Genomic DNA, 16,218 nt, shown 5'->3' with positions numbered 1-16,218 from the left:
GCCCTGACTGCGAGGGAATTCCTGAGACTTCTGGAGTACATGGCCTCTATTATCCTCATGTTACCCCCTCGCAGGGTTACACATGCGGAAATTTCAGTGGTACCTTCGCTTGGTGTGGACCCAGCACTCGCATCCCCTGAAGTTTAGGGTTCCACTCCTCTCCTGTTTTCACCAAGAATTAAAATGGTGGCTTTCCCAAGTTGCCCATATTCCGGGCATGCCCCTGCAAATCCTCACACTTTCCCAGATCACGCACACATAGATGCCTCAGACCTGGGCTGGGGGGGGGGGGGACTCTGGGTCAAAGGACAGTGCAAGGTTTGTGGACAGTCTGACACAAACAGACATATGCACAGCAACATCAGGGAAGTGACAGCAATACTCCTAGCCCTGCATGCCTTCCAACCTTACCTCCAGCAGGGCCTCCTAAAAATCTTTACAGACAACACTGCAGTGATGTGGTACCTGAACAAGCAAGGAGGGACAAAGTCCTACCTCCTATGCAGACTAGCTCTACAGGTATGGGATCAGGCCATCTCTCAGGAAGTCTCCCTCCAGACAGCCTACATCCCTTCCCATCACAACTCTCTGGCAGATTCAGTAAGCAGAAGTATCTCAGACAGCCACAAATGGATGCCGTTAAGAGAAGTGTTCCTAGATTTGGTCCACAAGTGGGGTATTCCTCAGACCCGTTTGCCTACTCCATAAATGGGCAACTCAGCAGCTACTGCTCCAGAACTCATGACCTGATGGCACTGCAAATAGACAGATTCTCAATGTCATGGAAGAGGAAGTTCCTGTATGCCCCCCCCCCCTCTCATCCAGAGGGTCCTACTGAAAATTCACAAGGAATTGCCAAAAATCTTGCTGGTGACTCCCTATTGGCCAAGGCAGCACGGGTTCCCTCTACTTCTCCATCTGCCCAAGGGCAATCACCACATGTTACCCCCTCAGTGGACCTATTCACACAGCACGAGGGGACAACAATACACCCACAGTGGCGGTCTCTGCACCTCTCCCTGTGGCATATAGGATTCTGATCCCCTTCAGACACCTGTACAACAAGGATATGCTTTCAGTCCTGCAGGAGGCCAGGAAACCCAACACAAGAAAATTTTTCTCCAAATGGAAAAGGTTTTCCTTCTGGTGTCACAAAAGACAGATGGAGCCACTGGACAGCGACTTGCCTCTGATTCTGTCTTACCTGTGTGAACTCCTGAAGACAGGTTTCATACTCCTCTTTAAAAGCACACCTGTCTTCCATTTCTGCCTGCCTGCATATGGAACCTCTGCTGGCATTCAGATTACCAGCCAGTCTCTTCCTGAAGGGGGTTTTGCACCCAAGACCTCCCAGAAAACCATCCCCTCCTCCCTGGGATCTTAATTATGTGCTAGGAAAAACTCACCTTGCCACCCTTTGAACCGGTTGACAAGGCCGCCTTAAAGTTTTGCACGTTGAAAACAGTCCTGCTAGTAGCTTTAACATCAGCCAGGAGGGTCTCAGAGCTTCAAGCCCTTATAGCTACCCCACCTTTCCTGGTTTTCCATAAGGACAGAGTCACCCTAAGGATAAACCCTTCCTTCACCCCCAAGATGGTCAACGACCTTTCCTTGAATCAGGCTGTCAATCTGCCTGCCTTCTTCCCTAACCCACAGGGAGATGGTGAAAGAGTCCTTCATTCTGTGATGTCCACAGACAACTCTGATTCTATTTGCATAAAACTAAACCTCTACGTAAATCAGACCAACTGTTGTCTCCTTCCACCCCAGGGCTCTGAGGAAAGCAGTGGGCAAACGGACCATCTCAGCCTGGTTTGCCAAGGCCATCTCCTTTTGTTACACACACCATGGAAAGACACTTTGAGGCAGAATCGGGGCCCACTCCACAAGAGCTATGGCCTCTTCTAGGGCCTTTTTCAAAGGCCTGGATACTAACTCCATTGTGGAAGCAGCCACTTGGTCCTCTGTGCACACCTTCACCAGACACTACAAACTGGACCATATCTCCAGAGCAGGTTTTGTCAGGGCTGTCCTGCATGGATTCCTGGAGTCCTCTACCAGGCCACCCCACAATCTTTAGTGAGCTTTGGTATTCACCCCCTAGTAGAATACTGCAACACTGGAATAGAAGGAGTTAGGAAAGTTGTGTAAAAACTTGCCATAACCATAGATGTCCTTCTCTTCCATGTTGCAGTATTCCTTCCCTCCCACCACCCCCCTACTTATCCTTGCACTTGCTCTAACCGGGTCAGGGACAGTGTGTGTCCCTCAGGACTGGCTCCATCTGCGGCTTCAGTCAGGTTATGAGGGCTGGTGCATTCAGACGTCACCTTTATGGCCCACGTACCTGCCTCCATGTCAGGTGTCCGCACCAAGAGAGACTGGAGAAGCTTTGGAAACCTGGCCGGCAAGCTGATCGGAAAAAGGGTAAACCCACTAGTAGAATACTGCAACATGGAAGAGGACATCTATGGTTATGGTAAGTTTTTGCACAACTTTCCTTTCCTCTAGTAAGATTCTTCATGCAAATCTTCCAGTGGGCCTTGACAATACAGTGTGAGCCGCTATCTGTTCCCATAAAAGTCACTCCAGTTTGCAAACGTCATATGTTCGCTGGTGGATCCAGTCAGATTACCTGTTTTTGGGCAGGCCATTCACTCTTACTCCTCCATAGCCACAGTGACTACAGATACTTCCTAATTGCAGTGGGGGAGGGGGCATTTCAAGAAAATGATGGTCCAAGGCACGTGGTCCCCCTTGGAAATCAGGTTGCATGGCAATGTCCTAAAGATGAGAGCAGTCCTCCTAACATTGCAAGCCATCGGGATGTTCTCCCCTTAGGAGCTATTGCAGTGCACATAGACATGTCAGTAGTATGGTACATCAACAAACATGGAGGAACCCATTGCTACTCATTGTGCAGAGATGCCATGAGGGTCTGGGTGATCTCTTCAGACTGCTTTCTAATTGTAATGCACATACTGGGAAAAACCAAAGCACTCGACAGGTCCATTCTGATTCATCATGAGTGGTTCTTCAATCAAACGGTAGGGAACATGATTTTCAGCCACTGGGGCCAGACTTGCTGTGACCTATTTGCTTCTCCCCTCAAGTGCAGCAAGTACTTCGCTCAGATCACACCTCTGGGGGAGTCACCAAGGGATGCTCTGATTCATGATTCCTGGGTCTCTTCTGTGCCTACCCCCTTCTTCCACTGATCCCAACGTTTCTACAGAAAGTAAGCAGGCTGAAGAGGTCCATTATCCTCACTGGCCCCGACAAGTATGGTTCCTCTTCCTTTAGTCTCACTTGAATGGGTACTGGAGCCCACTCAGGATCTCTTATCTTACTGATCAGAAGTTCAGCATCCCATTCTCCATATCCTCAAACTGACTGCATGGTTTCTCCACTTTCAGTGATAGTAAGACAGTCTAGACTCGCTTCCCCAGTTCATAGTATTGTCTTGGCCTCTCAGAAGGCCCCCTTCAAGAAAGTGTACACAAGCAAATGGAAAAGATTCTCTGTATGGACTTCCAAAGAAAATATTGACCCTTTCTCAGCTCCTACCTCGTCCATTCTTCTTTTCCTTGCTTACTGTTGTTAAGGAAAGGCCTAGCTTCTCTACTGTTAAACTTCAGTTGGCAGCCGTTTCCAACTTCCACGCTGGAAACATATCCTTTTCTCTGACCATTTCCAAATTATGTAAAGCTTTTATGAAGGGAATTTTTCTCCTTGGACCTCCCAATAAATAATCCCTCTCCTCCTTTGGATCTCATGGTTTGTACTCCAGGGGTTGACCCAAAAACCCTTTGAACCAGCAGACAAATGTAATATGAAATTTCTTTCTTGGAAAACTGTCTTTTCGGTAGCTATTACTTCAGCAAAAATAATTTATGAGCTCCAGGCCTTATCAGCTAAACATCCTTACATTATTTTCCATAAAGATAGGATGGTTGTACGAACCAACCATTCCTTTCTAACTAAAGTGGCCATGGAGACTTAACATTAACCAGTTTATAGAATTGCCAGTTTTCTTTCCAAATTTTACTGTTAAGGGCGAATGTATGTTGCACCTTCTTGATAGTCATAGACAATTATGTTTTTATTTTCACAAAACGGTGTAGGAAGTCTGATCAGCTGTTTGTATCCTTTTCCCCCAATTGTTTAGGTCAAGCAGTTTCCAAAATTACTCTGGCTAAATGGATTACTGATTTGTATTTCACTCATTTATTCTCAAGATGTTTGGATTTGCCGAGTCCTCCTAGAGCTTACTGCACTAGATCTGTGTTTTTTCCTCTAACTTCGATTGTCGACATCTGCACTGCAGCCACTTGGTTAGACTCATACCAATGTTACACGTTACAAATTAGACATTGAATCAAGAGTCAGTAAACCCTACACCAAGTGTACACTCTATGTATTTAACAAAATTCTTTTCACATTTTTTGTACTTTGTCACTCAGAAAGATTATACTTTGTACATGTAGTCTACACTTTGTGGTAATCTTTATGAGTCCCTGTCAGTACTTAAAGGTGCAAGACTATCCGTAGGAAAACTAAAATTAGGAGGAAGAAAGTGTGTGTTAAGTCTGTTTTCTGTTCACTCAGCACAGTCTACACTTAGTGTAGGCTTTATTGAATCTGGCCCATTGTCAATAGAAGCAGAGCTTCCTTTGGTTCAACAGTGCTCCAACATGTCCTTCCTTGAGTGCCTCCCAAGAATTAAGTATCTGACCCATTTGTGAGGAAGAATGAAAAGGACAACATCGGATTAAAAAGTTATGTACATACCGTAACTTGGCTTCTGACCCATTTGTGAGGAAGAATGAAAAGGACAACATCGGATTAAAAAGTTATGTACATACCGTAACTTGGCTTCTGTGTCGTCCATTTTCATTATTCCTCACCTTCCCTCCCAGCTACCCCACGGCCTTGTCACTCGTAGAAGGATCTTTGGATGATATGGGAACCTTCATGTTCCTCGTTTGAGCCTCAGTCTTGTGTCTCTTATCTCTATAACACTGTGGGGGGAAAGGAACAAACCCGATCTGAGGAATGGTGGACTGAATAGAGTATTATGGGTAGAGGGAGGAGCTCGAGATTCAGATCCAAAATCTTGTAGAGACGGCAGAGTTGGATCGGAGGATTGAATCCTAGACCCATGTGTGAGGAAGATTTAAAAATGGACAGCACAGATTCCAATTTATGGTAAGCACATAACTACTTACTAAATTTCGCTTGTATGTCATTTCTGCATGCCTGCCTGACTTTGGATCTCCTTTCTTCCTTATTCCAGGTAAAACCATTTCTGAAAGGGGTTTTGCATGTCCAGCCGCCAAAAAAAATTCCTCCTCCTTGTAATTCTAATTACACTCTAGAGAAACTCTCACTTCCATGTAGGAACCAGCCCATCAAGTTGATTTGAGGTTCTTAATGTGGAAAACTTCATACTTTTTGCTCTGACTTTGGCTAGGTGAATGTGTGAGTTGACTGCTTTAACATTGACTCCACCCTTCCTCATTTTTCACATTGACAAGGTGACTTTAAGAACTAAATCTTCCTTCATGCCTGAAGTGGTATTGGATTTGGTGTCTTCATTATTCAGTTTTAAAAGGCTTTTAGAGGTTTAGATCACCTCTTCCTTTAGAAAGAAAAGGGTACTCCCAGTGTCAGAAAAAAGCAGCTTCTAAATTTCTGTCCAACACTCCTCATTTTTGCAACTCGCACAGTGGTCAGTTCTTGTCTCAGATGGCTAAGGCTCCTTCTACTAGAGCAATGGCTACTTGTAGAGCATTTTGGAATGGAGTAGAGTCTAGATCTATTGTAGGGTGACTGCTTGGTCATTTCTACACATTGGAACACATTATTACGAGACTGACTCTTCTCTCTCTCTCTTTTTTTTAGGGCCGTATCAAGTTTTTCTTCGGATTGCTCTTCAGGGGATCCTGTGCTTTGTTCTGCAGTCCTCCTCCCTTGCTATCCAGGTTTTGGCAATCATCACATATAGCTTTATGCTGTTAAAACAGTGATCTAATGATGAGCATAGTAACTAAGCTTGCCATAATACTACATGCTGGACTAGATCACTGTTGAAGTACTCCACCCCCTTTTCATTTTATTTTTTCTTTCATCTGATGTTTCTTCATTAATTGTGTATGCAACTCCCTTTGGAGATTCTTCTTTGTGGTCAGGGTGGGAGTTCCTGTCCTTTTTTCTTTTCTCCTAGCACATGAGTTCATGTCTATGCTTGATCCTCCCTTAGTCTGAGGCAAGAAAGCTCTGAGTTTTCAAGTTCATTCATCTGCTTTTATACTGCCAAACTCTCACTTCCTCAGACATATGTGGCATGTGGAAGGAGCCCAGAATCTTTTGTATACAGGCCAGATGTCCAGTATTTGGCAAGATACGTCCCATATAGCTTTATGCTGCTGTTCGAACACGTACTGTTATGGTAAGTTTACTTACATAAATATACAATCACATTTTTTTTCCTTTGTGATAGAAGCTTTGTACACCTTACTGCAATGACCATTCCTTTCCCTTAACCTATTATAATCTACTTCATGCTCCTGATTTTGAAGAAAAGATAAAATCCACGCCTTGGGGGGGGGGGGGGGGTTGGGGTGTAAACTTTTTCTCCCACTATCTAGTAAGCTCACCTGCAAAGAAGAGGAGGAAAAATCTAGTTTGTTGTGATCTGTTAGAAACCTGTTTTTGAAAAAAAAAAAAAAATCTGTGTATTGTATTAGGTGAAACAATACTGAACAGACTTTTGTCCAGCTGTTATGTTACGACTCCCTAGCCTTTTTATTGGGAGTCTTCAGCACAGCAAAGTGTTGTGATGGTGGATACATTTTGAAAATGTATTTTCTTAAATGTTGTGAGATAAGGAAAACTGCTTGTTTTGATACTGTAGGAGCATTCATGAAGTTCTGTTGTGTTTGGGCCATATTTAAAAATAATGGATCCGTGTCCTGCATCTTGGAGTATAGACCTAGTTTTAACCATCTCTTTTGTGCTTTCTTACAGATTTTTTGTTGTACCTGCTGGAATGGTCTCTGGAAGGAAACAGTATGGTAAGCCTGAATATACTTTGAGTATTCAAGTAAAGCTGTAATTATATACAAATAAAATGTATTTTTGCAGCACACCAGGTGATTCTCCATTCTGCAAGTAAACTTTATAGCAGATAGCCTTGGTCTGTGAAATGCATACTTGTGTAAGTGAATAGCGTTTTAGACGTTGGTGCCACAGGAGGAATGGCTTTTCCACAAATTATTGCCGTTTTTAGATATTGTATAAAAGACTATTTTTGATATCTTGGTTGAGCTGTAACCTGTAACCAATCATGTTAAGCCCTCTACTGCTTCAAGAAGTCTCTGCCTCATCACTGACTCTGGTAGGCTGTTTTTGGTTATAGGATATAAAAGGCTGGTAACCATACATACAATCAAACATTTGTAATGTTGAATGTTTTTTATGCAGGCAAAAGTGATTGAAACTCAACTCATTTGATTGCTTCTACTGGCGTGAAGTCCTTGTGAGATTGAGCTGTGGCAGTTGGGGAATTTGCCATTTCCCCACTGTAGCGCGATCTTTGAGTTTTTATGTATTAGCAGGGGGGTGTGTGGAGGGCACAGGAGGGCTTACCTCCCTTTTTTTTTAATCTATTGTTCTTTTGGGATCAGTGTGTAGCCATTTTATATTTGTGTACTTCGATATTTAGAAATGCATCCAAAAGGCTTTATCTGCAGAATGGTTTGTAGTTTCATGACATTTTCGGTATATTGTTTTGAAGGGGTCCATTGATTCTTGTAGGAGCAAACCCTGCTTTGTCAAGTGATGGGTATAAGGCATAAAACCAATCCTGGATGGGGTGCAGCAGGGGTGGCCTTTGGTCTAGTGGTGCCCTAGGCAAAAGGTCTCTGCAGTGTCCCCCAACACCCCTTAGTGCCCCCATCCTGGTCTACCTACACCATCTAGATTACTGAAAAAGTGCCCCTGCTAGACCGGCGCCCTAGGTGGCCGCCTAGTTGGCCTATGCCCAAGGCTTGTTCTGGGTGCAGACCCATAATAGGGCATATGCACAGGCTCAAGCACACAGTGCTTGCATATCTGTGGCAGTTTAGAGCATCCGGTAGTTCACCTAATATCATCTGTCTGGAAAGTAGTAGAGAACAGGACCCCCATATAAACGCATAAGACACTGTATACAGACACTGAATAGAAGGCATTCTCTTGTGCCCATGTACATTTGTCAGCCCAAAACATGCAGGCATTGCATAGGAGGCATTCCAACTAGGATCCAAAATGGAAAATCGTGAGCTACTAAAAACTTGCACTAGTGTGCCACCCTTTACTATTTCCAATAAGATGAATAAGAGGGAAAAACACAGCAGGAAAAATATTTTTAACTTTAATACGGTTAGTGCTTTCACATCACAGATGCTTAATCAGACCATGAATAAACCAAATGCAAAGCATTTATATATATATTTAATATTTAATATTTCATGTTCTATTAAATAATCCTTGATTGATTAATTACACCTAATTAAACAAGTTAAGCCGCATAAAAATGATCCATACCTAATCTAAAATGTGTTATCAGCCCAAAATATACAATAACATTTAATAACTAAAATAAAATAAGACATGTATATAAAAAATATACATATAAAAGATCTGTTCTTATAAACGTCGTGCTTTTAAATAAGGTTTGATTGATGTTTTGTCATTGAGCCCTGGTTCTTTCTCAGCCTGCAGTTCAGTTCTCCATTTTAACTCTCTCAATTCCAGTTTTTTTTTTCATGACTCCCAACCTTAAATCTTGGTAAATGCATTCAATAACTTTAAATTGGAAATAATGCGTTGTCCCTTCACAAATGATATGTCTAGCTAGGGCACTTCTAGTTGGCTCACTGTTTATAATAGCTGTTAAATGTTCTCTGACCCTCTCTGTTAGTGAGCGAGTGGTCATGCTAATGTAGAAAGAGGGGCAGATTGAACAAGCAGCCAAGTACACTACATTTCTTGTTCTACAATCTGCTTTCACTCTAAATTCATACTTATTAGTTTTGGGATGTATAAAAATGCTGCTGTTACTCAGTACATCACAGACACTGCACTGCCCACTGCCCACATCTACTAAGACCTTATACCTCATCCTTTGATCTTTTTGATTCACATAATAGTCTCTTAAGAGTCTTTTTGTTTTAATAACAGAACATTGGTTTCAAACCTACTATCCTAGCTATCTCAGGATCTGACTGCAGGATAGACCAATTCCTATCAATTACATTTTGTACCTTTCTGATATTCCCAGCATACTCTAAAAGAAATGGGCAGGGTTTTATTGGTGGAACTTTCTCTATGTTGTTGGGGCAAAACATTGTGGTCATTACCAATGTATGGTCTCACTCTATCCCTCCTCATAGCTTTAACCTGATTAACCCTGGGTCTGCTTTATCCTCTCGAAGACGATTCTGTCTAATATGAGTCACGCGACACAAACAGTGAAACGCGAATGTCGAACCAACGAAACCGCGAAATTTAAAACGTCGGACCGTCATAATTGGCCAAGCCCACCGCCTGCAACACACTACGTACCCAAACACAATAACAAAAAAAACGCATACATACATTAACAAAAACCCTACTTCTAACCCTACAGTAGACCCCACATACACAGCTATCTATGCACTATCCTTAACCCCTCCCTAACGTCCATAGCTACCGCACACTTACCCTACAAAGCTATACCCAAACAAACTGAAATTCCATACACATACACTTAACAAAACCCTACACTAAACCTTACATACATTACCTACCTATGCACTTGCCTTAATCCACACTCTAACCCTAAGTTCCGTAACTATAGCACACTTGCCTTACGAAGCTATACCGCATGCGGGCCAACTATGACTGTTCGTTTTCAATTTTGAGGTTTCGTTGGTTCGACGTATTCGTGTTTCACGGTTTGTGTCGTGCGATTTCGTATTTGGAATAGTCTTTCGAGAGGTTAAAGTAGACCCATTAACCCCTCCATATCCATTTCACTTTTTTGATATTTCTGTTGCAATAACTCATTCCTAAAGGTTCTCATGTCATTGTCAAAATGCTCCCGTTCCACATCTAATCTGGAAATGCGCAAAATCTGACCTTTAATAATATTCCTATAAACATAGGTAGGGTGCATGCTGTCTCTACTTAGGACATTATTTCTTCTGCATTCCTTTCTGTATAGCCTGGAGGATAACTTTCCATTAGTATCTTTAAATATTGTCACATCTAAAAAAGAGATTTCTGTAGTGGCGACTGAATGAGTAAATCTCAAAAAAATCCGTAGTGGTGTCTAAGAATATAATAAATTCTTCCAATTCTCTTTCTGTACCTCCCCACATCAATAGGAGGATATCAACAAACCTCCTATAAAAGAGAATTTTACTGGTGGTCAAGATGAGCACTGAGTAATGGCACTTTATCTCTGCTCTGCCTTATAAGAATTTCTATGACAGGATTTTTTTGAATATAACGTATAATGTTTTTTACATATTTGGAATCCTCTGACCATTATTTTTATACTTTTTCCTGTCAAAAAGTACTAGAGAAAATATCTTGGCACCAGGATGCAAAATGAGCCACATTAAATTTTCTCTTCAGGAAACAACTATTAATAAGGAACTTCAGTCACTACTATCTAATAATCAAGAGCTGACAACAAAAATTGATAGAATGGATGTGAAACTGGACAACTTTAAAGAAAAATGTTCCCAACAAATGGAAATGCTACATGAAGACCTCAGACAACATAAGAGCCAGATTACAAGAATAGAAACTTCACTAAATGATATAGACACTAGAATTCAAGAACATGACCATAATATAGATTTTTCTCTTAAACCAAATCCCTTCTTGCAAACTAAAACTGATGATCTAGAGAATAGATCACTAAGAAATAATAGGATTTTCGGGCTACCTGATAATGTTGAAAAAAACTATGTGGAAAAATTCTTAACATCTTCCTGAGATATTACAGCTTCCTGAAGCTCTTTCATATGGGATAGAGAGAGCCCACAGGTCCTTAACTTCTTCAAAAAAGGTAAAACTAATTCTACTAAATCTGTTGTAGTGAAGTTTTTATCATCACATGATAAGGAAATAGTGCTAAAGACTGCATGGGCTAAACCCCCTATTAAATATAAAGACAATGTTGTACGCTTTGATAATGATTACTCATCTTCTGTAATAGCCAAAAGAAAACTTTTCCTTCCAATGCTTAAAGAACTTAAAAAAAAAAAAAAAAAAGCCCAAGTAAAGTTTGTTGATATGTTGTTTCTTTGCTAAATATAATTTTGTTCTGGTAATGAATTTGTTGGTGGTAGTGGTAAGGGACATTGAAGATACTTTTAGCTGACTGGTGTGGTCTGGTTTTCAGCTCGGGCACTTGATAAAAGCAGGAACTGTGTAAATGTGATGTTGAATGGAACATTTTTGTGAAGGTGCTGGTAATGAGATTGCTCGATGGTATGGTTATATGCTGATTTTGAGTTCACTGGCGTTTGTTGTGGGGAATTGGGTGGTTTGCTGTTGGTTGGTGCATCGCTGATGGTCTAGTGGTTTGCTGTGTTTGGGAAATGAAGTTTGCGATGCTTATGGTGTTGAATATGGGTTCCCTTTTTCTCTCTTTCTCTCTTTTTTTCTGCATTGTGTTCCCAAGTTACTGCGAGATGGTCTGCTGCCTAGACAGCGAAAAATTGCTTGTGGTTTCTCTCTTTAGCCTCGCGGATGTGAATTGGAAGTACTGAACTGAGATGCATTTGCATCATGGCTGACATGCGAAGATAGAGAGAGGAGAAAAAAATATCGTTTCCATAGAAACGTATGCTGTGCGAACTCTAAGCTGAGGAACTCTGCAGCTACATTTATAAGCCAGAATAGACCGCCTCTAATGCCATCTAGAGGAAAAAAGAAAGTATTGCAGTTAAGTGATATGCTTAGCATGTATGTTTTGTAAAGATATTTATTTTACGAAGCAACCTTTATTTATATATATATATATATATATATATATACACACACACACACACACACACACACACACACACACACACACACACACACACACACACACAAACACAAGTACTGTTAGTAATTTTGATTTGAGATCAGATTAATGTCAGTAAGGATTAGATGGGGAATAAAAAGACAACTTAATAAATATATATATATATATATATATATATATATATATATATATATATATATATATATATATAAAATTTTGCCAATAAAGCTCAGTCAGTTGCTTGGGTATTTATTCATACAGTTGGTATGATATAATTATGACCGCTATACACACTCATATGCACACATACATACATATTCACATACAGTATTTGTCATGAAAGACGCATATATTTGGATGCATTTATAATAAATGCAGAATTTGTTCATATAGTGGTGTTTGGATGGTAATGTTATAACATGACCAAGCTCACAATCTCATCTTGTTATAAGTCACAAATCTACCCACTTACAATAACATGGATGTATTTTCCTGTCTTCATGAAGTAAAGACAACAATCAAATAATTGAGTCTTTTTCCCAATTATACTCCTTAAATTACATTAAATAGTCTGACGGGCACACTCACTTATAAATACCATTAACCAACAAAGACATTACTGTACCTACTAAAATAAATATAATATCAAGGTGGTACTTCAGATATTCAGTTCAGACACTTTTTTCAACATGTGATATCAGGGAATATTGTTTTATTTAGTATTCTGTAAGACAGGGAAAGATAAATACATCATTGGATATAAATATATTGCAACTATATTACATCATTAGTGGGAGCAATATATACAGAATGCACCTTGATGACGGTTTACTCTAGGTTGGTTACCTATATTTTGCATTCTAATTATCTCTCAAAATGGATTTTTATTAAGGGAATTCATGATTTTGTTATGACCTCTGTTTTATATTTTTAACATGTAGTTGATCCTTGTGATATTATAAAACCCAGTCTGACTTGTATAATAAGGAATTTTCATATTGCATTTTTATTATATGTATAATATATGATAACTTGATGCAATATCAATGATACATTAGATCATAAAATCAAAGTGAGACAGTTACATTTGAAATGTTTTAGTATGTTTTTTTGAATGATTTATATACAAAAATACTAGTTGTATTTTATTTTATAATCTCTCTCTTTCAGTTACGTATACTGTCTAATAAAGTAAAAGTATGTAACAACAGATATATTTAGGTGGGGATGAGAAGAGTGTTACTAGATAGTTGGACAGTTTGAGTGATAGATCAAATTAGGAGTTTTTAACTCCAAGGGAGTCATGGAGAGTGTTTGTTATTAGTATAAGTTGTAAATTGTTGTTAATAGTCATTATGATCACTAATTTTAACAAAATTGAACTTGATATAAACATAAATGACCAAAATGTAAATGTGCGTCTCCAACGATGTAAATTTCTCTCTGCCCACGAAACACAAACCAATAAATGCAATAGTAACTATGGCCAAGAGATAACCAAGGCGTCTTAATATTCCATTCATATACTGGTCATTGAAATATAAATCCACCATACAAGTAACGAAACAAAAAAATGTAAAAATCCACCATATAAAAGCGAAAAAGTCTGTTTATTGCATAAAACAAATCGGTAAGCGCTTTCACTGTAGCTTCATCAGACCGTTAACATTCAAAAATGCCATCCTGTTTGCTTTTATATAGATCAAATGCTTAATTAAACATTTGCAATCAAAGCATTAAAGTTGTACACTTCATCTTGTGCATGTTCACAAACAATTATGAGAACATATCATATTCACAAGTTCCTTAGTGTGCGTGTACATGAATTAACGTTCTGCTAGTAAAATGCTGCATGTCTTCACAGCGACATCATTTTGCTTGGTTTATCATATGTCGCAGTTGAGGTATATATATATATATATATATATATCTTTTACACATTTTTTTTATAAAACTCATACATATTGAATTTTAATTATTACGTTGCATTTTTGCTAGGTTGTTTGCAAGGGACATCTGTAATATAATGTACACGCACACTAAGGAACTTGTGAATATGATATGTTCTCATAATTGTTTGTGAACATGCACAAGATGAAGTGTACAGCTTTAATGCTTTGATTGCAAATGTTTAATTAAGCATGTGATCTATATAAAAGCAAACAGGATGGCATTTTTGAATGTTAACGGTCTGACGAAGCTACAGTGAAAGTGCTTACCGATTTGTTTTATGCAATAAACAGACTTTTTCGCTTTTATATGGTGGATTTTTACATTTTTTTGTTTCGTTACTTATATGGTGGATTTATATTTCAATGACCAGCATATGAATGGAATATTAAGACGCCTTGGTTATCTCTCGGCCACAGTTACTATTGCATTTATTGATATAAACATATATTACAGGGAAAGAGTTTTAAATGGTTCATATCTAACTTCTAATTGTTTTCCTTAGTCTGTCTTGTATTCTAAAACATGGAATAATTAGTCAACAAGTAATATTCAGAAATATAAACATTATATGATATCTTTAAATTGTATCTCATTAACCGTTAATGGATTAAATAATCCTATCAAGAGAAGATCTTTTAATAAATATCTTAAACTGCATAATTCCCAGCTAATATTTCTCCAAGAAAACCACTTGTTAACTGAAGATATTACAAAAATAGATACTAAATCTTATAAACTTTTGATAAGTTCTGAGCATACACAAAAGAGGGGTGACCATAAAAAATACATTGCCTATGCCTAAAATGATTGATACATATACAGGTAACAAAGAAATGTTATCAGTAGTTATTGAAATTGAATAACATTTTGACTTTAATAAATATGTATTGGATTCCTGGCATTGGACTAAAAACAGTAAAACAATGTTTAGATCATATAGTACAGTTCTCTGAGTAATATTATTCTTGCTGGAGATTTTAATTGTATCTCGGATATAAAAGATTCTAGTACTAATGGCAAAAGAAAAATTTCAGCAATAGCCAAATTATTGAATGAATTCTCAGATTCATACATGCTGAAGGATATTAATAATTTTGCAGATGCTAAATCATTGTTTTGTACATTCTACTCACATAGACGTAATTCATATTCAAGAATAGGGTTTTAATTTATAATAACCTGATTCCTTATTAAACTCAAACATGATTTCATGTCCTCTTTCAGACCATAATTCCATGACATTTGATTTTATATTAAATTCCACATTTAATGTTCAAATTAAAAGGATACCTGCGTACATAACTAAACTAAAAGACCTCACTAATTTCATTACTATAGAAGTACAAAATTTTATTCAACTTAACACACAGGGAACCTCTGAAGTATATATCTGGGATGCTCTAAAAGCTTACCTGTGTGGTAAAATTGATTGGTATAAAAAGAAAAGAATTTCATGAGATAAAGAACTCCAATATATACAAAGTTAGATACTTGATTTTTCAAGAAATCCAGATAAGAAAGATAGAATGAATGAAATAAATACGTTGAACAATAAGTATATGGAAATATTAAATCATAAAGTCATGATTAGTCTGGAGAAATATAAACCTCTAAATTTTTCTATAAATCCTAGATCTATGAATATTCTAGCTAACTAAACTAAAAGGTTAAATAAGTTTAATCAAATTAATGAAATCTATTCTCCAACCAAAAGAAAAATGGTATCTGATTTACCAAATATATTAAGTGAGTTTAGAGAATTTTTCTTAAATCTAAATCAATCTAATGCCATGATTAATGGTACAAAAGGTATTCAGTCATTTATCAATAATAACATAAAGAACAGACTATCAGAAACACAAATAAAATGTAACAGATAAACAAATATCTTTTAAAGATATAAAATATCAAATGACTAAACTTAAGCAAAATAAAGCTCCTGGTAAATATGGTATCATTTCTGAAATTTACAAAGTTTTACCTGCCAAAGCTTTAACTTTGTTACACACAGTATTCAGTATAGCTCAACATAATATTATACACCCTTCTTGGAAGTATACATTTATTTCTTCCATACTAAAGCCCAGTAAAAATCCTACAAAATGTTCATCATATAGGCCCATTTCATTGTTAAATACAGACTATAAAATGTTCATGTCTATTTATGCTGACAGAATCAAAAAAAATTTACCCTC

General features: G+C 38.3%; 1 protein-coding gene across 2 annotated transcripts in view; it reads left to right on the top strand.

The window, feature by feature from the left end:
• The window catches only part of MAP3K2 (mitogen-activated protein kinase kinase kinase 2), a 2,021,635-nt gene that overhangs the window by 256,640 nt on the left and 1,748,777 nt on the right, over positions 1-16,218 (top strand). For both annotated transcript variants that reach the window (XM_044075108.1, XM_044075107.1), the window contains exon 2: positions 7,030-7,076. The gene's annotated coding sequence lies outside the window, so the exon portion shown is untranslated. The remainder of the gene's footprint in view (positions 1-7,029; positions 7,077-16,218) is intronic.

The sequence above is a fragment of the Protopterus annectens genome, chromosome 6.part0 (genome assembly GCF_019279795.1).
Source record: "Protopterus annectens isolate FY-2018-M chromosome 6.part0, PAN1.0, whole genome shotgun sequence".
Classification (NCBI taxonomy): Eukaryota; Metazoa; Chordata; order Ceratodontiformes; family Protopteridae; genus Protopterus; species Protopterus annectens.
Note: the sequence above shows the minus strand (reverse complement) of the source record. Positions and strands in the feature narration are given on the sequence as shown.